Below are 22,786 nucleotides of genomic sequence, written 5' to 3' on the forward strand. Positions count from 1 at the left end.
TTGGGGGGCACTTTTTTCAGTGCCATTGTAACTTTGAACAGTCACTAAGCGAACTGTTGTAAGTTGAGGACTACCTGTACTTTATCACTTTTTTCCTTTTTATTTTTTTGGTCATCAAGTTTTTGACACCTTGCTGGGTGACTGGTGGTACTCAGATATTGCCATATCCTAAAAGTGGTACAATGGGTGAAAAGGTTGAAAAGCCCTGCACTAAAGCCATTCTGCATTTTTATTCCCTCTTTTTTGTTAACAAATTTTGTCTGTATAACTTTATTTTCTGTAATTATTTTCATATAAAGCACCTACAATATCTATCATCCACATTTTTTCAACAAACATTAACTTGCATGCATTTTTCTCATCCATATCTTTTTTCACATAATCATTCCATCAAGCATTTTTTTCCCCATAGTGTAAACTTTTGGTGATTCTAACAGAATAACTCTTGCTCTATTCCAAGCAACTTTCACGTCTCTTTTTCCATAATATATTTCCCATCCATTCTTTTGGGGAAATTAATCTATATTCCAGTAATTTTTTGGACCCAAGATTTGTACTTTTTCTTCTTGTGCTCATTCTATTTTTACTCTAGTTTCTTCTACTTTTTTTCTTAACTTCCTTGCTCATTTTTTTTTTAATATCCATTCTTGACACTAAGAGGCACGGAGGTTCAATGACTTAAAAGAGGCCAGAGAAGATCTGTGCTCTGGCAGTTCAGGTTCTATCACCGGGTGACAGAGTTAGCTCCCATCATTCGCCTTAGCTCCTGCCAACCTAGTTTGAAAGTAAGTAAACACAAGAAGATACTTTGTACTGTGGTGTGATGTCATGCTAGCCATCTTGATTGTAGAAACATCTTCATACAATGCTGGCTCAATGGCCTAGAAACAGAGATGAGCACCGCCTCCTAAAGTTGGCTATTACTAGCAGAGTAAAACCTGCAGGGACTCCCTTACCTTTATTCTTGACACTATCAAATAATGGTCTCTCCTACATTCAGAATCTCTCATCATCTTTATCTTCTTCAATAATTCTCTTAATCTTTCAGCACAATTAGATTAATCGTGTGTTTTGATTAATTCTTTTTTCATTGGTATGTTATGAATAGATTCGGACTTAAATCAGACATTAGATAAAACATTTTTTAATAAGTGGATGCTCAGCAAACACTGTTCTCATTGTTTTCCAAATGCCCCAATCACTTTTTCAATATTACTGCATCTTGTGCCACCTAGCCAAATAATTTCTCTCCTTAAAACACACTTGCTCAAAATATTGCATGACTTTCCCCAAAATTAATCTGTTTTTTTTTCCAATTCACATTCGTTATGTAACATGTAAGTATTATCAACCTATGGATTATTATTTTATATGTACCTGCAGGAACATAGATGATACCAAATAACAACATTCAAGATGATGTAAATAAATATATCTCAGCTCCACAAGACCATGGTATGTTCACTCTGTTTCATCCATCACATTTCTATTAGTTTCAAAAACATAAGCCTCTTTTTATTTCATTTTATTTGTTCATTCACAATCTTTACTATTTACTCCACTAAATTCCAAGTGACAAACTTCTATATGCCATGGCCATTATCAAGTAGACCATATATATTGACTCCTTTGCCCCGTTTATCATACCTCTGATTACCTGAAGCTTTCACACATGCTTTATAGTAAGATAGAGAAGATGCAGTTACCAATCTCAATCACAAACAGCCTTCCCTGCTAAAGGGATGGTCAGTATCATTTTTAATGCATTTTGATACTTGTTACTAATGTTAGGACAGTATTGATCAGATTGAGCACTTTTTGATCAATATATGACAAATGCAACCAAAGCTCAAACATGCTTACATTATTCAATGGAGACTAAGATTTCTAATCTAAAGACAACCTTACTGGTTAGTATATTGTTGTGTGCATTCCAACAACTTGATAGTGCAAGGTACAATACCTATTTATCTAAATAATTAATACGTAACTTGAGACCCCATTATCTGAAAAGATATTCTCCCATAAAGCCAGTTTGGTTTCCAAGAATCTGAGGAGAAAACCTTCTTTCCGTCCTCCGTGAATAGAAATACAGTATGCAGCAACAAAATATGTACAGGATCCAATCTGAATCAGATCTACTGTGTAATACAATTTGGACAGAGAGCCTTGAGTTTGGGCTCCAGCATGAATCCCAAAAACATGGAAGACTATACTCTGATCCCATTGATGACTCATATTGGATCCTGCAACATTATCCTGGGACATGTATATTAGCCTTCATTTGTACTAAATATATGGCTTAGTTACTGCTCTTAAGCGCCAAAGGAGGCTATTTTTTCCAATTTTTATCCAGGCAGATTTTTAGAATAACTTCTGGAATAACCAAAACAGTCCTGGTGGTACAGTGGTTAAAGAGCAGTATTGGGAGAAAACTTTGCCCAGAGCCTGGTGTTCATTCCTCATGGGGCTCAAGGTTAACTCAGCCTTCCATCCTTTCAAGATCAGTAAAATGAGACCCAGATTGTTGGGGGCAATATGCAAATAATACTTCTCATTGGAAACTCAGGGTGTGTTGCAAAGTGAGATATAAACCTAAATGCTATTGCTATAACTTATCTGCTGAACTATAGGTTGCAATTTATTTCTTTTTTACTGATAAATGTCTCTTTGGTTTTAAATTATTTGCTTTTGTTTTAATTTTATATATTTCATCATAACTAGTCTCTGTGCACACTATTTTGGTAGAGAGACAGGATATTACAAAAATTATGTAGTCGGCTGGGATGGGGAAGAGATTGGTGTAAGTGATGAGATTAGTGAACATTTGAAGATGGACCTTCTCTCTTTTTAAGATTAACCTTCTCATGCCATATTAAAACAAATTGAATGATCTAGGAATGAGAACCAAAACAGATATAGTAAGGGAGATCTAATATTAGATTCCTGAAGTTGATTAACTGGATCTCTATTTGAGACAAAGCAATTTTATTTTTATACCCTACTTTAGTGGTCCCCAACCTTTCTGGCTCTACGGTCTGGCAGCAGCAGGGAGGAAAAGATATGGTTTCATGCGCACAACTTAGCTCTCAAGCATGATCACCTGCCATTTGCAGGCTGTGGACCGGTATTCTGCCCTACTTAACATCATGATGCCAATGCAATTCAACTCACATATCCATACACAACAGACACACAACCTTCCCATCTCTAGAACTAAGTTTGTTTATTTTCTGTCTAAATGGAATAACATTATCACAGTCATCTGCAGATGTGAGTCAGTCTTTAAGGTGGCTTTGAAGAAGCAGGGTTGCTAAACCATTTGCTCATACAGCCCATGCTGCTATGAAATTATAATAGTAGCTAAGAGATAAGAGCTTTTGAATCTGGCTTGTGCAACTACCTGAATCTGGCTTGCATAACCAGCCCCTGAGCACAATCTTTCTTGTCTCTGATCTTCTTGGCTACCTGGCTTACCAATATTGACTCGTAACATAGAGACTCTTTACAGCCTTGCCAAAATTCTTCACACCTGAGACCCACCCAGACTGAATTATTAAAAGAGTAAATCCTTTATTAGTTTCTTCTTCCAGAAAGTAGCCATTGTCTCCATGGAATGTACTGGAAAAGGCCAGAGTGAAAGCTCTTATTCTAGCACTCTAATTGTAATATGGCTGAACAATGGAAAATGAAAAGTAGGGGAGACAGCTCCTTTTACTGAAGAACGGACTGGGAAATGTTGTTGCCTGACCTAAAGGTCAGATATTTTCCCTTTTCTCATTCCAAACATAAAAGTGGAGCTAACATGCAGTTGAAGATTTCTTCATTGCTAGTGCGGCAACATCCTCCACTGCACCTCCAGGCAGGAAACTAGATACCACTTCAAAGAGAGGCCATCTTCAAATAGAGGCTGTTCTCCAGAAAGTAGACTAGCTGACCACTGAATCTCATCTCCTAGCAATATTCATCATATCTAAAAATTCTCCAAAAGTACATACACTATTTCACTTGTCTTTTGACTTCTATACTCTTCACTCCTGCAACTGTTATCTAAAGAGTCACTTTACCCTATCTAACAGTAGGCCGTTTGTTTATTGATATAAGAATTACTAGTATGTTTGAGAAATGTTGATGATGAAGTACACCATCTTACAATTTAATAATCAAGCTATGCTTGTTCTTTGCTGTATTATTTGGGGGGGGGAAGTATGATACTCAAGAACATATTGCAACAACTCTCAACGGTAGTGATTCAAATTTTTAAATTCAGTATTTTTAAAATTGAGTGCTCTCTGAATATTTTGGACTATAATTCCATTTTCCATTGAGCACCCATATGTTAGCAGTGCTGGCTGATATGATTTAGAATATTTCACCATTTAGAATATTTTACCATTTTTGCTTTTGTCTGGAGGACACCAGATTGAAGAAGACTTCTGTCTATCTAGAGCTAGATCAAAACAATGCTCTTTGTTTTGGTGATAAGGAGCTCCACCTTCCCCCTATATATTTTTTACAACTTATGGGAAAGTTTTCTAAATTTTTGAGAATTACAGTTCTGATTGTTATTATCCTACAGTAAGTCTTCTGTTCATTATGGCATTAATAAAAAAAATAAAAGAAATTAATTCACTGAATTTGTTTTTATCAGATGAAATCAGCATATAGTACTATACCATTCAGGACATTAAATAGTGCTCAATATAATTCCATTCTTCTAGGGAGGAAGGGAATTCTAATATATTTGAGCTTCTATTTTAAAAACAGAAGAGATGTGCTTTCAGAATAGTATGAGCAGCCCACCTTAAGAGCAAAGAGACACAGATGTTCCATTATATCATGCTCCCATGTGTGGAGATTTACATGTCCAACCACCACCCCTCTTGGGTCTGTATGGAAATTCTCTATTTTGACCCAGTGCTTTTAGTTACAGTGACCAGCAGAAGGTACCTGGGGTAGAAGAGTTGATAATATTGTGCCTGGAGAGCAGAGTCCAGAGTCCAGAACTAGACCTACAATTGGGGAGTTTAACTTCAGTGGTACTGAAATGCAGTTAACTAACATTACTTAGAATTGTTGTGCAAATTTGGCCCGTTTGGTTATTTTATAGTTTAATATAATGTGTGAACCCAACAAATGAGTTAATTCAGGAACCAGGTTAAGCATTTATTTTTTTATTTTATTTATTTGTTTGTATCCCATATTTACAAATAACTCAAGATGGCGAACATATCCAAACACATTTTCCTCCTCCTATTTTCTCCACAATATCAACCCTGTGAGGTAAGTTGGCTAAAAGAGAATAACTGGCCCAAAATCACCCAGCTGGCTTTCATGACTAATGCAGGACTTGAATTCACTGTTTCCTGCTTTCTATGCAATATGCAACTATATTATGTAGCCTGTGTGCAATTGTTTGGTCTGGATGCTCATTTTTCTATAAAGGAAAGAATTCAATCTAACCTATAATATGTATTTTCTATCAATATACTTTTTTGCTGGGTTGTGTGTCTGTGTGTGTGTATGGGGGGGGGAGATCATTACTCATGTACTGTAATTCTGATTCATAATCTGAACTGCTATACTCCAACTATAGTTCATGAATTGTGAGAATTGTGAGCCTTGGCCATACAGTCAAGAATATATGTGTTCCACTGGCTGTTCTTCTGGCTGTTTTAGTATACAGCGTCTTCTGAAACTAACCTGACAAACTAGGAAAATTCTTGATGATTATCATCTTAGCTTCACGTTTCCTATGGGGGTGTAGAAACTTCCCCGAGTCATCTCCAAAAGGAAACAAGGAAGTGGATTCATTCATGAGAAAGATATCTCCAAAGAGAAATAACAGGAAGCAGAGAAAGAAGAAATTCTGGGAAGAGGCTGGTGTGAGAGTTCCTGTTGTGAGCGCTTGACTAGCAAGTTAAGAATTCCTTTCCTTTTAGAATACACAAAGGCAATCCATTTCAGCAGCCCAAGATTTTGAAAAATCTTCAATCTTTTCCTAAACTAGGAAAAGTGGATTAGATATATGAGACTGCATCCTATTATCTCATATGCTATGTAAAATGGAAATTATAGTTTCATTAATCATGGAGTATCCTTGGTTAGACTGAGGCCTGGTCACTTTCCAGTCTTGCCATTTTCTGAAATGATTCTGCGTTTAGATTAATGCTTCATCCACAAGATTCAGATATATTACAACAGTTGAACTTTCAGATGCAAAACCAGGGAGAGAAAAAATATTTTGATGCCCATTCTTCTAATTTTGAAGGAGACCCCTGAGTAAGCCTTGCTTCCCTTTACCTTCTGCCACTCTCAAAGAGACCCTTGAGTAAGCTTAACAATCACCTAAATATGAGCCAGCAGTGTGCTGCAGCTGCCAAAAAGGCCAACACAGTGCTAGGCTGCATTAACAGAGGGATAGAATCAAGATCACGTGAAGTGTTAATACCACTTTACAATGCCTTGGTAAGGCCACACTTGGAATACTGCATCCAGTTTTGGTCACCGCGATGTAAAAAAGATGTTGAGACTTTAGANCAACACTGGAAGTTTTTAAGAAGAGACTGGACAGCCATTTGTCCGAAATGGTATAGGGTTTCCTGCCTGAGCAGGGGGTTGGACTAGATGACCTTCAAGGTCCCTTCCAACTTTACTATTATTATTATTATTATTATTATTATTATTATTATTATTATTATTATTATTATTATTATTATTATTATTATTATAGTCATGCTTCCGTTTACATTCGGCCACTCTCTAATCCCTTAAAATACAGGCTGGTCCAAACTAATCAATAGATGAAAATAGAATAGTAGTATAGTACTACTAGTAGTAGAATAGTAGTATGGTAGAATAGTAGAATAAATGAAAGTAAAATGCTAATGGCAGGACCTCCAAAATGAATTTATTGACAGTGCCTAATTCTAAAAAGTGGGCAGTGAAGCCATTTACAACAAATGTAACCAACAAATCCTTTACCATCTGACCATATTTATAATTGACTATAAGTACAAGACCACAGTTTAGTGAATTTCAACCATAAATAAGGAGACCAAAATAATATATTAATGAAATTGTTGGGCTAGCACTCAAGACAGTCAAATTCAATTCCTGGCTCAATTATGAATTACAATTATAAAATGGTAGATAGGTTTGGATGAGATACTCTGAATCTCACTGAACTGAATCTCATTGAATTACCTTTGTCCAATTTTTGACCTATCTTCCCTCAGTTTTTTTATTGGAGGAAGACAGGTCTATCCTCCATCTGTTTTACTCAAAATGAAAAGATATAATATAAATGTAAGAGAATGAATGAGATGATACTGAGACTGAGACTGAGACTGATACTGAGACTGAGTCTGAATTAAGATGAGATGAGATGAGATGAAATGAGATAAGATGGAAAAAATAAAGAAAGACTCCACTCATCCTTCTCAATCTCAAGACCCTTCTCAATCCTGTACGAGAGGGGCATAGGTGATATTAAACTAAAGGGAAAAAACATAAAACATGGAATCATAAGGCTGAAAGAGACCTTGGATGTCTTTTAATCCAACACCCTGCACAAGGCAGGAGATCCTGGTCAAATGGTTGTTCCAGTCTATTTTTGAAAACTTCCTATGATGGAACAACCACAACCCCAGGAGGCACTATCAGAAAATTTCTCCTTACTTTTAGGTTGGATCTCTCTCTTTAACAAGCTTCCACACTTTACTTTTTGTCCTGCTCTCTGGTGTTTGGGAGAATAAGTCAATCTCCTCTTCTCTGTGACAGCCCCTTAAGTACTGAAAGACAGCCATCGTGTGTTTTCGATAGATTAATCATACCTAGCCCTTTCAACAATTCATCATATGATAATCATCATCGTAAGCAGGAGATAATCATCATCATAAACAGGATTTATCCAAAGGGAGGTTGTCAAAAAACTCAAGATTACATCAAGTCCACACAATCAAAGCCAAACGTTTTTTTCCATGTGATGCACATAAAATAGTGCCAGAGCCTCAACTATGCAGCTGCCATCGTGATTTTTTGGGTCTCCCCAAGGATGCCCTCACAGATAAATATAGAACAGCAGCATTAAAATACACTCAGCCTCTGAGGCCAAGGTAATGTTACTTTTTTAACAAGAAAAATGGGTGGCCAAGGGCAGTATTGAACAGAAGTTTTAGACAATGACATCATAGTGACTGGACAAGACCAAGACTTTATTATTATTATTTGAGGGTAACAGAAGAAGTGTGGTTTTGTTTTTATAAAGATCCATTAATCCTGACCAAAGATTTATAGTATTTTCCCTTCCTTTGTTCTTATTTTAGAACATTGATGGGAAACTACAATAGGAAGGTTTGCTGTTGATTTTGATGGAACAACCCTTTGAAGTCCCACCCTCAAAAAAAAAGCTTTGTGGAAAAGGGGTGCTGTGGCCTATGACTCAAAGGTTTCCCATCTTCATTAGGAAATGTGTTTACTAGTTATTGGTTTCATACAATTTAGATATAAAAATAACATGAAAACATATAATGGCCAAAGAAAACCGCAATCATTAAAAAAAAGATTGAGGTCTCTTTTAGATTAAGAGAAAAGGGTTCTTTTCCTGGAGTTAACTTGTTTCTGTAATCTCTATAAAAGGGTATTCACCCCCCAGATGCATCATTAATTTTTGTAACTCATAACAGATTTGTGTTACTGACCACTGGATTAAAAGAACTTTTTAGAAGGAACTCTATATTAATTCTCTTTAGACTTTCATAGGAACTCTCTTCTCAACTCTCCTTTCCCTCCTGCTCTTTCCATTGCTAGCACATAGTATGAGGATGGATACTATCAAAAGATTTAATAATAAAATCCTTTACTCCAATTTTTTCTACTCATATGCCTTCCAGACATATTGAGGATATTGCTCTTATAACCTCCAGCCAGAATGACTTATAGATAGGAATTCCAGAAGTTAAAGTCCCAAAACACCTAGAGAAATCAGCAGAAAAGTTCTTTAGTCTCTGGGACAATGAAGTAAAAGAGACATCTAGTGGAGGTTGTGAGTTCTATTTTTCATATATGCAACTCACATATGAAAATATTTAGGACGTTAGGCCTTTGTATTGCTGCATGATGCACAGCTTTTAAAAGCAAGGATGTATCTGCTATAAATGAAATTGTTATATCTATTTGCAAAGCTTGGAAACCTATAACTCCCAGTTCCAGATGTATTCTGATTTCAGATAGCATAAATCAGTTTAATAAAACTATCACTTCCAGCCTTTTCCACCAGTTTCAGCATTATGTGATCCCAAATTCTGGAGGAATGTATAAGTATTCACATTGATTTCTGCTAGGAAGAAAACAGTTGTGTAACTGTAAAAATGTGCTTCCATAGGCCCTGCACCCACTTGAGGAAAGGGGCAGGGCATTGGCATAGTGATATATGATTTCTAAAACTAAAAATTTCTAAAACTTTTAAAGGAAATTTTTCCAGGCCTTCCTTCCAAGACCTGTCAGAGAGAATTATAGACCTATAATGATGAAAAACTGATAAAAAATGCTGGCAAGGGTTATTGAAAAGGAAGTTAAGAAAAGGCGTGGGAGGGAGGTGTGGATAGTGATTGCCACAACAACCAATGCTTGATTCTGCTTTTATTAGAGTAAGCAGGCAGCCCAAGGACAAGACAATTGAATTCAGTGAGGTCTGTCTCAAGTTGTCCTATTGTTTAGATCAATGTATTTCAACCATAGCAACTTTAAGATGTGTGCATTTTAATTCCCAGAATTTCCCAGCCAACTGTCTCCCCATATTTTAGCCTCATAACGATCTTGGGAAGGAGGTTGGTTGGGATAATGATAATGACCCAAGATCTCCCAGGAAATTCCAAAGCTCAATGAAGACTTGAGACCAGATCTTTCCAGCACTTTTCCAAGGAAGCATAATGGAAAAGCTATTGGACAAGAATTGGGAAATCCAGGTACTAGACCATCGTGGACTTGGAAGTTCAGTAGGCAACTCCAGATCAGTCATTTTGACTCATCTCAACCTACTTTGAAAACTTATTGGTTGGTAAAATAAGAGGATGAGCTGTGTACACCATCTTGAGTTCCTGAATGAAATATGAAGTATACATTTAATAAAATAAAGTAAGAGTATCATTCTACTCACATATCTTTTTTTAATCTTCATGGAAACCTTATGACATGGCTTGGCTGAGAGGAGGTGACTGGTCTAGCATCATCCAATAATAACCTCTTGGCCAAAAGCTGAATTGAACTTTCCTATTAATCCAATCCTTTTTATCACTCTAACTCACTAAGTATCTCAACTCCCAGACAATCCATTAGTTTGATACCTTCCCCATCCCCCGATGACTATCAATAGATCCCAATAAGTCCACAAGCTAAGGCAGGGGTGGAGCCAGCACAACCTGAACACTACCAAGAAATCTGATGGAATTGAGATGGGTATACTCCCTTCATCTAAGTTCAGGTACAGATAATTTACCAGAATATGATTGAGTATGAATCCTGACTGAAAAGATTCCAGATAATCCATTTTCTTTAGGATCCTCTGCAATGTGTTTGCCATTACATTCTCAATGACTTCCTCTAATATGGAAATGTTGGAAACTGGCTAAAAATAAACATTCATAACAGAATCTAACAGGAGCTTTTTCAGGAGAGGGCATGCCACCAACTTCTACCACAGAAACATTACCTGGCAGATCCAAATAATCCCTCCTAGAACTGCTATTCATTCCCTTGAAGCATTGGTCAGCAAACATATATTCACATCCTTTTGGCATATGATCCAAGCAGATGCTAGGCAAGGGGGAAAAAAACCTACTATACTTGTCAAAATTGAAGGAAATAGAAAAATGGGAATACAATGGATGACATTAATAGATAGGATCAACAAGATCATTGGATATCTTTGAAAAAGCTATGGATTATCATCAGAGACAGATTGAAATGGTGGACATTTGTCCATATAATCACTAATTCAGTGGGACCTAATACTTCTAATTTTCTAGATGAAGGCTGTAGAATGCCCCACTGTTTTTTTTTTTTATCCTGCTTTTATTATTTTATAAATAACTGAGTGGGGCAAACACTTATTTCCTCTTCCTCTTTTCCCCACAATAACAATGTACAGTGACTTTGATTGAGAGAGAGTGATTGGCCAAGTGTAACTCAGCCGGCTTTTATGCCTAAAATGGGACTAGAACTCAGGCTCCTGCTTCCTAGCCTAGTGCTTTAACCACTAGTGCAGGGGTAGGCAACCTTGGCTCTTTTATGACTCGTGGACTTCAACTCCCAGAATTCCTGAGCCAGCCAAGCTGGCTCAGGAATTCTGGGAGTTGAAGTCCACGAGTCATAAAAGAGCCAAGGTTGCCTACCCCTGCACTAGACCAAACCGGAGAACAATACAGATTTTGGGGGAAAAAATAAGCTAAGTTGGATAATAAATAACACAGATAATATCTTATTTTATTGGTGTAGCAACAGGTTGGATAAGCATTTTAAAAATGAAAAATGGAAAAGGAATAATATTATTACAGGCAACTGGATTTGCATCCCCAAGATGTCAGCTTCTGCCAAACCTTGTGATATTTGATTATTCACCTAGGTCTTCTCACAATATTTGATTGGCATTGTCAAAACTAATTCAAAAAGACCTAGATAGAATAGGGGATGGGCAGAAGTTAAATTAATAGATGTCAATACAGAAAGAAAAAAATCTTCTGATTGTTTAATAACAATGTATCCTCCACTAAATGATTATTTTGAGAGATGATATGATATTTGAGATATGATATAATATGATAAGATGGAATCGGGAAGTATTACTCTAATTATGTTCTGATCATAATTCATGATGTTCACAATGATACTCAATCTGCCTGTAGGACCACCTCCTATAAGCCCACTCCATATCTAAGGCCAGCAATAGGACACCTCTTGCAGGTACCATCATGGATTTGTTTGGAATCAGCAACTAAAACAGCCTTTTCTATGGCAAGACCTATATTATAAAATAGCCATTGGTATTATACTATTGATATTGAGGTTATTTTTGTTTTTGATTTTTTTTTTTAAATCACCTAGAGTCATTAACAGAAATATTGGAAAATAAATAATTTTTCCAAATAAATTTAAATTTGTGTTATCAATATTTGTATGTGTGTGTGTTTATATGTACATGTATCTGTACATGTACACACACACTAAAAGGGTGCAAAGAACATACTTGACATCATAGGAACATTTTTGTTCATTTGAAGGACAGGACAGAAGATTTGCTCCTTGATCCTCAAGATAGAAATTTCAGCTCATGGAAGACATCGGCAGGTATTGTTTTAGACAATACGTTTAGAAAAATAATTGTACTAGTTTAAAAATTGGTTTAATTAGCGATAGCAATAGAACTTAGATTTATACATTATTTCACAGTGCTTTACAGTCTTCTCTAAGCGATTTTACAAAGTCAGCATGTTGCCCCCCAACAATCTGGGTCCTTATTTTACTGACCTCAGAAGGATGGAAGGTTGAGTCAACCTTGAACCTGTCAGGATCGAACTGCTAGCAGTCAGCAGAATAATTAGCACTGCCATGGCTCTAATTAATGCTTGAGGTTTTATTTTATTTCTGGGCATCTACTACAAATTTTAACTATAATAATGTTTAACAGTCATTCTATAATTTACTTTTATTTTACTGTTTTCACTGGCCTGCTTGTGGATGTGGCACTGGGATACAAATTCCAACCTACTACTTAAGAGCTGATGCCTCCTTGATAAAACTGGAGCTGTGTATCTTCAGCCTAAAATGTTCTGGAGAAATGAACTAAATGGGCAATACTTCTGTTCTTTGACATTCCTACCATATTATAAATAATTAAAGGAAAATGAAACAAGCAGTGATTGAGAAAGAAGGAAAGTAGAAGGGTTGGATCAACCAACTGGTTAGATAGGGTTAGGCGTAGGGGTGAAAATAATATTTTGTGTCTAGTCCCTTTAACTGGGAAGTGAAAATACAGGCGAGATTCTGCATTCTTTTGGAAAAGGCTGTGAAAGGCCTATTTGAGAATCCTTAATTTAAGAAGAACATTTATGGACTTCCATTAGATGATTTTACCAACATTCCTCCTCTCACATATCGCCTGGCAAGGACACTAGTGACCTAAAGCTGTTTACATTCTGAGCTGCATATGGTTCCACCTTTCTGGAGCCACCCCTGCCTTTGTGGGGAGCCAATATCAGAATTGCCTCACCCTTTTTCTTTCCCTTCTTGCCAGAATTGTGGCTCCTTCTTTCATCCCAATTGCCAGACTTTCCAGCTCATACACTTTGATTTAGTTTGGAGACTGGCTTTAAAAAATGGCTTAGGGGGTCTACCTAGCTCTTCTCTTCCTCTTCCATCTCTAGTATATAGTTTCTCAAAGAGCTACCAGAGAAGAAGCAAGATCAAAGGCCTTGCACAAACTCTTTTTCTCCCTTCCTTTTTGAAGCTCAAAATGGAATGCATCCTTCCTGTGTGCTCAAACGTCGCCAAGCTGAGCCTAAAAGTGCTCCTCTGGAGTAACCCGACACTCCCCCTCTCCCCACTTTGAGCTTGCTGCAGGCAGCTTTGGGATTGATAGGTGACAAGGAGACACTCAGATTGGGTAGGCTGTGTCCGAACATGTCTGAGTATGCACAGAAAGCTTTCTGTCAAAGTTTTCAAGCTGTCTGCGGTTAGGCATGGGATGTGCCCAGTAAAACTTGGATGTGGAAGAAAGAGAGAAGAAGAACATGGGAGGAGTTTTAACTTTTCAACAACTGTATCCTTTTATCTTTCAGCTCTTTTATTACTCTGTCTTTCGACATACCTGCAGAGTTAACAGTATGGCAGACTAGGCATGCCAATCAAAGGTTGCACAGAGTGCACATGATGGGTACAAGTGATTCTGATCCAATGACCTTCAACACCAAGGACTTGTGTAGAGTCTCATTCATACTCCAGGCAGTGCATAAATAGACAAGAATCTCTCCAGAAGCATCTTATTCTATATCAGAAAAGAACAGGGAACAACATCAGCAGGATAAAAACAAATAAAGGATCCATGGTGATACGGATCACATAAGCAGGACAAAAATTTGTTCAGAATTTTTTGTTAAAAAAAAGAAATAAGATGCATAATTTATATTAGGGTGGGTGGAGTGAAGTTTACTGACATGGCAAGGAGCTATTCCTTTTATTTCCAGATATAAAATCCTTAGCAAATGTAGGCAGGTTAAAGCAAGGGCCTCTTTCTTTTTAGATATTTGCCAGTGGGAAGGGTTTTTTTTTATTTAATCAGAATAAAACAAAAGATGAAAGACACTGATTGCTGAAGTGCTGCAAATATTACCTTAGGTAAGAGTATTTGGCAGGAAAATAATATCAGAAGGGTTGAAACTCTCTTCCCATTTATAAATCCTGTTGCCCCTGTGTTGTAATTAAACAATTCTATCTTGTGGGGCGCCAATTAATGCTTTTTGTTAAAAGAGATACTTTATCAACCTCTCCTAAATATGCATGAAACACACTGCGATGAACATAACTTTTAACATTTTATTTATACCTTGTGTTTACACTTTATTCACATTCTTTCATCATAAAATTCCAGGCAGCTGAATTGTTTATCAGGCAGACATGAACTAAGCCTTTGCCTGCTTTGCTTCAGCAAGATGGCTGCATCATATAGCTTGGTTTTCCATTGTAGGCAATTAAAGGTAAGACGTTTCAAAAGTGAAACAGGGTTGGATCTGAAAAACATTTCAAAGGGGATCATCAGAAAAACCCAAGAAATATAAAGTAGATTGGGAAATTTTAAAACATCCCCAAAGGCTGAAATTATGTATTGATGTGTTAATTTATTAGATTTACAAATGGCACCTGTCTCAAGGATCCTAGGTGTTGTAGAAGAATAACAATAGTTTAGACCAGGGGTAGTCAACCTTGGCTCTTTTATGACTCGTGGACTTCAATTCCCAGAATTCCAGAGCCAGCTTAGCTGGCTCAGGAATTCTGGGAGTTGAAGTCCACGAGTCATAAAAGAGCCAAGGTTGACTACCCCTGGTTTAGACAATGTGATGTAGAAACAGAATCCATTTCCATCTGTTCTGAAGAAAGCTATGTGGCGTCTTTCCAGGGATCAAGCTTGACTTGATGGAGCATTTTTGTTTTTGTTTTTTATAACTATTAGAGCATTAGAACAGAAACTGATACATCAGAGGGAAGATGAAACAGAAAAAATGAGCAAGAATATCTTTATATATGGGGGATGTATGCATAACGTATTGCTGAATTGCCAAGGAATATTGTATGTGGATAGCTATAAGGTTTTTATAAGCACTGTTAAATATGAAGAAGCATTTTGGTTCCAGGCGCTGAGATCGAATGTTAGTTTTAGGATGAAAACATGGACTTAAATCTTTCCAGAATTATCACTATCCAGTCAAATATCAGCAGTGAAAAGATTATTTTAAAAGGCTGAATGCTGAAGCAAACATTTTGGACGGAACTTCTTCTCCTTCTATTAGTCAACAGCATGGAATAACAGCCAACACTAATAAAACTTTAGATGGGAGTAAGATACAAGACACAAAATATTAATTAAAAGATGACATGAAATCAAATGAGACCAAGCATGAGATTACTAGTCTCCTGATTAAAAGTGATGCTGGCTAACAATATTCTAGTTTAATTATGCAACATGACTACTGCAAAAACAGTTAAAGCAGAGCTGAGTTACAAATATTTTGATTCTCTGCCTAATTTGTTCCTATGCAAAGTAACTCCAATTATCACATTTATGCTTTGTCAAAAGCAACATTTCATCCAGTTCTAATTTAAATTGGCTAGAAGATATTCTGAATCACAAATGGAGATGGAAAAGAATTCTGGGCCAGATATTTTTTAGTAGATATAAAAAAAATGGGGGGGGGGGAGATGATTCTCCTGTAAACCATGGGTTTGGCAGATATAAAAAAAAAACATTTCTTTTTAATCTGATTCTCCTGCAAGGCATGCATTTATGACCAGACCAAATGGCCCCAAACTAAAGCAATCTGATTTCTGAATGTGTGTGAAAAAGATGGGAACTAGAGGAAAGACTATAAAAACTTTCGTGAATTCGCTCTCCTGACTGTTCTTTCATACACCGACTGTCAAAAATCAAACTGATCCTGTCTTTCTGATGGTCTGTCTTAACCAGCCACTTATCAAACTCTTCTGTCTGGTTTGCTTCCTTCTATGCATTAGAAAGTAACGCCGATAGGCCTCTCCTAAGGTTTAAACTATGGCTGAGGCTCACTGCCCGGTTTGATGATTTTTTCTTTGGGAAGGGAGGAGGAATCAAGCACAGAACTAGTCTGGAGTGTCTACACAATGGCAAGAAAGCTAAAGCCGACTCCCTCCACCCCTACCCCAAGTTCCTTGAAACCTTATCCAATACTTCCCAGAGGTAGGCTGTCAGACTGGGGAGATTCCTGTATTACAGGCAGAACTCTGTAGTTAGCTTGAACTTTGCACATGTGGATCTGATTGTTCATGCCTGACAGTTTCCGCCATTTAACTTCAAAAAAATTTGAACATTTTATATGTCAGAAGCATTTTCTTTTATTTGACTCTATAACAAATTGGAAGCTTCCAAACTTCCCAAATAGCTGTCATCTTCTTTTGGTGCTACTATCTTCCTTAGTTCTTTATTATCAAGCTGTATTCCATCATCTTTAACAATTTTGCCTGCCTTTATGGCTATAGTTGCACACTCTTCGATGACAAATGGCCTTTCAATATCTTTACTGAATTCTTTTGTAAGAATTACAATTAATTAATTACAATTCTTTTGTAGTTCTTTTTATAGCAAGGATTCCAGCTCAGCTTTCATTTATTCCAAATACTTTTAAGTCATCCTCATACAGTAAAGCATGTTTTTACTTCCTTTTTAGCCAATTCATATCTACATTTTTGTCTTGCTCAAAATTGTTGTCAATGGGACCACTTAGAGGATAAAGTGTAAAAGTGATAATGAATAACTTCAAAAAATCCACATTTAATTATTATTATTGGTCGCACAACCAGCCAAAGGTTTAGACATTATTATTATACATGCACAGTATACAGTATATGTGTATAGTGGAGACAATGAAGAATCAAAGACATATAGAGAGAGACATATTTTTATTACACGTTAGGAAACATAGGAAAGAGAAATGAAGGCCTTGTTCTCTTGATTGCCAGTAAGCAATTGTAGCATTGCAAGATGCACTCCAGCACTCTAGCACTTTTGCTTACTTTTTGCTTTTTCCATGCAGTGTGCACACATTTTCAAAGCAAGTCGTGGACTGAATGACTTAAATAATTTTAATTATTTAAGCAAACTGATAGGATTCATTGGAGACTCAGATGTACTATTGAGGGGGGGGGGAAGACTAGTAGTTTGCTTTGGAACAGGCCAGTTTCTCATTTTTTTCAATTATAATATGCAATGTAACATAATCTTAAAAAGATCAGATGGAACAGGCAGCCTGACAGGGATTTGCAATTATATAGGAAGTTATATTGAAGACCTAGAACCGTAGCACGCATGCCACAGGTGGCACGCAGAGCCCTCTCTGTGGGCACGCGCACCGTCGCCCAGTCCTAGGCGTTCAGATGGATATTATAAAACCTTTTCGCTTTAGGCCTCTGCCACCATGTGCAAAAAAAATATAAAAAGGTTCAATCAATCAATTTCAACTTCTCGCGGGGAAAAAAAAATCTCGCAAAGTTGGAATTGATTGATTGAACTTTTTAGTTCCACCCAATCTGCTGTTACCACCGCAGCCATGCCACCCAATGGGCCACGTTCATCCAATGGGCCATGCCCACCCAATGGGCCACGCTCACCCGGCACTCGACGATACATAAGTGGATTTTGGGTTGCAGTTTCGGCATTCGGTCTCTAAAAGGTTCGCCATCACTGACCTAGAACAAATAGGTACCTGTTCTACCTCATTAAACAAATTAGAAAAAGTCAAATTATTTCTTGTAGTCATCTCTATTTTCTGCATATTTCAGGTTGCACAGAGGCATCATTTTTTAGTAAATATATTGTTTGTTGTGATCAGAAGATAAATTCGTAGGCAGAAATTTTACAGGAGCTTTGGAAGCACAACATTCAGTGCACCCTTCTAAGTCAAATATATTATTTTCCATAATATTATTTTGTAGTTTTCATTTTTATGAAAGAATATGATCTAGTAAATGTCCTTAAACAATGATGCTGTCATTTCCTACAATACAACAAAGGCTCTCCTGAAACCTTAAAGCTAATACATTTATTACCGTATAAAATTTCATGGCTCACCAGATGTATGAAAGAGTTGGAATGGTAAAGATAGGCTTCATCTTGAAACAGTTAAATGTTTATTAGAGGATTTAACATGATTTTTCATGTATTAACCATCTAAGATTTGGTAACAGGTACAAAAAGATCTCTGTCGCATCTGTTGCTGCTTTGTTTTTTGCCTCAGCTAAAATGGTTTTGCTTATTAGCTTGCCCTTCATCACTTTCTCTTTTCCTTTCTCTTTGCCTTCCTCACCCATTTGAAAATACTTTTGCATTCAGAATATAAATATTTCTCTCCCAGGAGAATATGCTGTGCATCCATCAATTGGACTGTAATGTATGAAATCTCAGAGAAAACATATCTATCAATTCTTAAGTACCATAGTTTGGATGTACTGTAAAAGACTAATACCAATATCATTCTGGAAACAATAGCCATGGTATAGTCCATTAAACTGCCCAGAGACAAGGAGAAACAGCAAGGTTAATGGAGGATATTTCTCCATCTGACACACTTGGAGAAGCTAGTTCATGGGTGGCAACAGAATAGACACTGAACAAAAGGCCACGAAGGGGTGACATGATAGCAGTGTTCCAATATCTCAGGGGCTGCCACAAAGAAGAGGGAGTCAAGCTATTCTCCAAAACACCTGAAGGCAGGACAAGAAGCAACAGATGGAAACTAATGAAAGAGAGAAGCAACCTAGAATTAAGAATAAATTTTCTGACAGTTAGAACAATTAATCAGTGGAACAACCTGCCTCCAGAAGCGATGAATGCTCCAACACTGGAAGTTTTTAAGAAGAGACTGGATAGCCATTTGTCTGAAATGGTATAGGGTTTCCTGCATTATGATGATGATGATGATGATGATGATGATGATGATGATGATGATGATGATGATGACCCAAATGAACAAAAGACTATACATGATTCCAAGGAAGATAGATACAGTATATTGGCCTGGTCCAGATGCAGTAGCTCTCCGTGGTACTAATGTAACTTTCTCCAAGTCCCACTCAAAATAGGAATGTTGTGCATTTTGCCATATTGATAGTCCATTCAATACAAGAAACAGATAGGACTATAGTTCAAACTAGTCCTGTGGACTAGGATTGGAGTGACCTAGATTCAAAGCTCCACATAAAGCTGACTAGGCTTGTCATTGCTTATGCTAATTTTTTTTTTTAAAAAAAAGCCTCTATCCTATAATGGACTTCAGACAACTAATAACACAAGTAAAATTGAAAAACAGAAATAGGAAATAATATAAAATGATTGCTCATGTGAATATATAAGAGATATGTTTGCATAACATGCTAAATTGGACTACAGTTAATTTTGGTTAACTTTGAGCTTTTTTGGTAGACTTGAATTAATTAATTAATTAATCTATAGTTGATAGATTAATAATAGGAAAATATTGGGAATATATACAAGGAGCATTTAAGAAAAATATTATAAAATATAATAGCTTGAGATATAAACTGAAATTGGTTGAAGAAAATAAGGGATAAAGGTATTTTTTTGTATATAAAATGTTTTAGTAATGAAAACAACATAGCTACTATTTATTTAGAAACCACAACTTTGCAACTTAAGCAAAGTATTGATAAGTAAAAGTGTGACTGAGTTCATAACTTTATTTCAGCTTCACTTTACAGACCTGCAAAGGTTGTAAAAGCAACGTTATTTTTCATCATCACAGTAAATGGTGTTATGCTTTGTCATCCTTCCCACTTTTGCAATTCAGTTCAATAGTATTATAATCACTGATGAGGATCTTTCCCTTTTTTTTTCTACTACTCAATCACTCTGCCTAAAAGACAGTCAAAGAAGAAATAAATCAGACCTGCCAGAAGTCTGAGCTGATCACTTACAGATTCTTTGAAGTTGGACCAAAGATCTCATGGACCTAAAGCTAGAGATTACCAATTTCTCAAGTGTTGGTTTAAATGGAGCAATTGTGTGATTTTGCATTAAACAGCATCAAATGGACATTAGCGTCAACAAATGGAATTGCTTCACTCTTAGAGCTATGTAATTTTTCAACAATTTCCCTAAAATAGTTGTGAGATCAACTGAGTTCTAACACATACACACACACACACACACACACACACACACACATCCCAATCCATTTTCTTTCAAGCTATACTGTTTCCAACCAGAACTGAACTCCAAATGAAGTTCCTATGTAACATGATCTTGGGATATTGACTCTTTCTTCATAGTTTAATCAACAATGAAAAACTAGAGATTGTATAGCCACATATTTTTATCAAATCTTAAAAGTCTATGGATATATATAAAAAATAGTCCATGGATTGGATTACTTTTAGCTGGGCAGCAAAGTAAGTTATTAGTAAAAAGAGGACAGAGTAAGGATCCAAGGGCTGTATTATTGTACACATTTTTTATTAATTGGTTAGATTTACATTCCACCCTACCTCTCACAACAATCATAAGGGATTAGCTGACAAAGAGTTACTAGCCTGGATGGCTAGTGAACATCCATGACCAAGGAGTAATATTTTCTGAGTCTCCTGAGTGCTAGTCTAGTGCTTTAATCAATATGGCATGTGCCATTTTACATTCACAAAATGTTATTGGAAAAGTGAAGACAGTTGTTGGTTTTATAAATTATTTTATGGCATTGGTTAGAGTTTTTGTTTGTATGCTGCCTCTAGATGGTAGAAAACTATACTACTGATTTTCAGCTATTATGATGCTGAAATTCTGTGGCACAAATTAGGAGGGGTATAAAAAAGGAAGCTTGGAGCCATATCCATTTTGGGACTGCAGATTACCCATTCCTATTCTAAAATAATAGCTATGTGTGCATGAAATACCATAGAAAAATATACTTATTTAGAGTAAATTTAGAGTAATGTAAAAAATTAAACTGTCTTGAGTCAAAATTTTATCTTATCAACTAACCACATTTTGGTTTGCTGAGAAATCATTTGTTTTATACTTTGATGGGCTTGGGTTGCATTTTAAAAGTGAGAAATTGTGAATGAATGAATGAATGAATGACTCTTACATATAGAAACACACACACACACAAATATGTTTTGCAGAAAGATTCTGGGGCCTCATAAATCCTTCACTTTTCCTTTGCTCTCTCCCTGTGGGACTTGCTGCTACCTGTGAAAAATAATTTAGTTGTTAAAAAGAAGCACCTAGCAATAGCCTACACAATCTATCCTCAATATATCTTGTTTTAAAGTTTCTCCAGGAATCCGACTGATATCTTTGACATCATCCACTGTGGGTGGTAAGGAATTAAAATAACCTCTTTCTATAACAGAAATGTGTTTGGGAAATAGAGAATTTACAAAGGTATACGTAAATACATATGTGTGCATGCATGCACATGCATGCACAAACACACACGTCTCTGTATGCACAAAAACCATTCAAAACCTTCTGCTGGATTTGTTGGATCTGACTTGTCAAGTAATAAAAGCAACAAGATTGTAGACCTAACAAACCCTCTAAGACCAGCTCTTTAAACATTGAGCTGGTCTCAGAGTGAACCTTGAGATGATTGCAGATAGACTGGATATTTCTTAAAATTCTACCATTACTCTAATATTGTTGCAGCATCAGTATTCTGTACTATGAAATGTAGAATTCTACATTTATATCCCAATTACAGTAAAATGAATATGATTGTTTTAAAATTGATTTTACAGGTAATTCTTGACTTTCAAACACAGTTGAGTCCAAAATTTCTGTTGTTAAGCAAGACAGCTGTTAAGGAGTTTTGCCCCATTTTACAACTTTTCTTGCCACATTTGCTAAGTGAATCACTTCAATTGTTAAGTTAGTAACGTGGTTGTTAAGTGAATCTGGCTTTCTCATTGACTTTGTTTGTCAGAAGGTCGGAAAAGGTCACAAAATCCAGATGCTTGGGAAAAGGTGATCACATGTCCCTGTGTCACAGCAACTGTCATAAATATATGCCAATTGTCAAGCATCTGGATTCTGATCACAGGCCATGGGGATGCTGCAACAAATGTAAGTGTAAAAAACAACCATAAATCACCTTTGTTCAGTACTGTTGTAACTAAAATGTTCTCTAAATGAATGGTTGTAATGGAGGAGTACCTGTGCTGTATAATAAACCTATGCAGTGCTTTAGATTCATAAGCAACCCCCACCCCCTCACCCCGCTTACTTGGAATCCATTTGTTCTGCAGAGTTCTGCAGTGTCTTTTTCTCAGAATAGCTGGCTCTGCTCTCCAGCTCCCATGCAATTCCAAGAAAAAGATGCATTTAGTTTAAGGAGTTGCAGCTGACAAGCGCCCATCTTCATATCTTTAGAAGTATCTGGAGGAGATTTTGTACATATTTCTATGAGAGTTTATGTCTGTGTAATATGCCAAGCTTGACCTGTAAGAGCCAAGAGACCAAGACCACATCCCT

Source organism: Protobothrops mucrosquamatus, unplaced genomic scaffold (assembly GCF_001527695.2).
Source record: "Protobothrops mucrosquamatus isolate PMUCROS unplaced genomic scaffold, P.Mucros_1.0 scaffold10, whole genome shotgun sequence".
NCBI lineage: Eukaryota > Metazoa > Chordata > Lepidosauria > Squamata > Viperidae > Protobothrops > Protobothrops mucrosquamatus.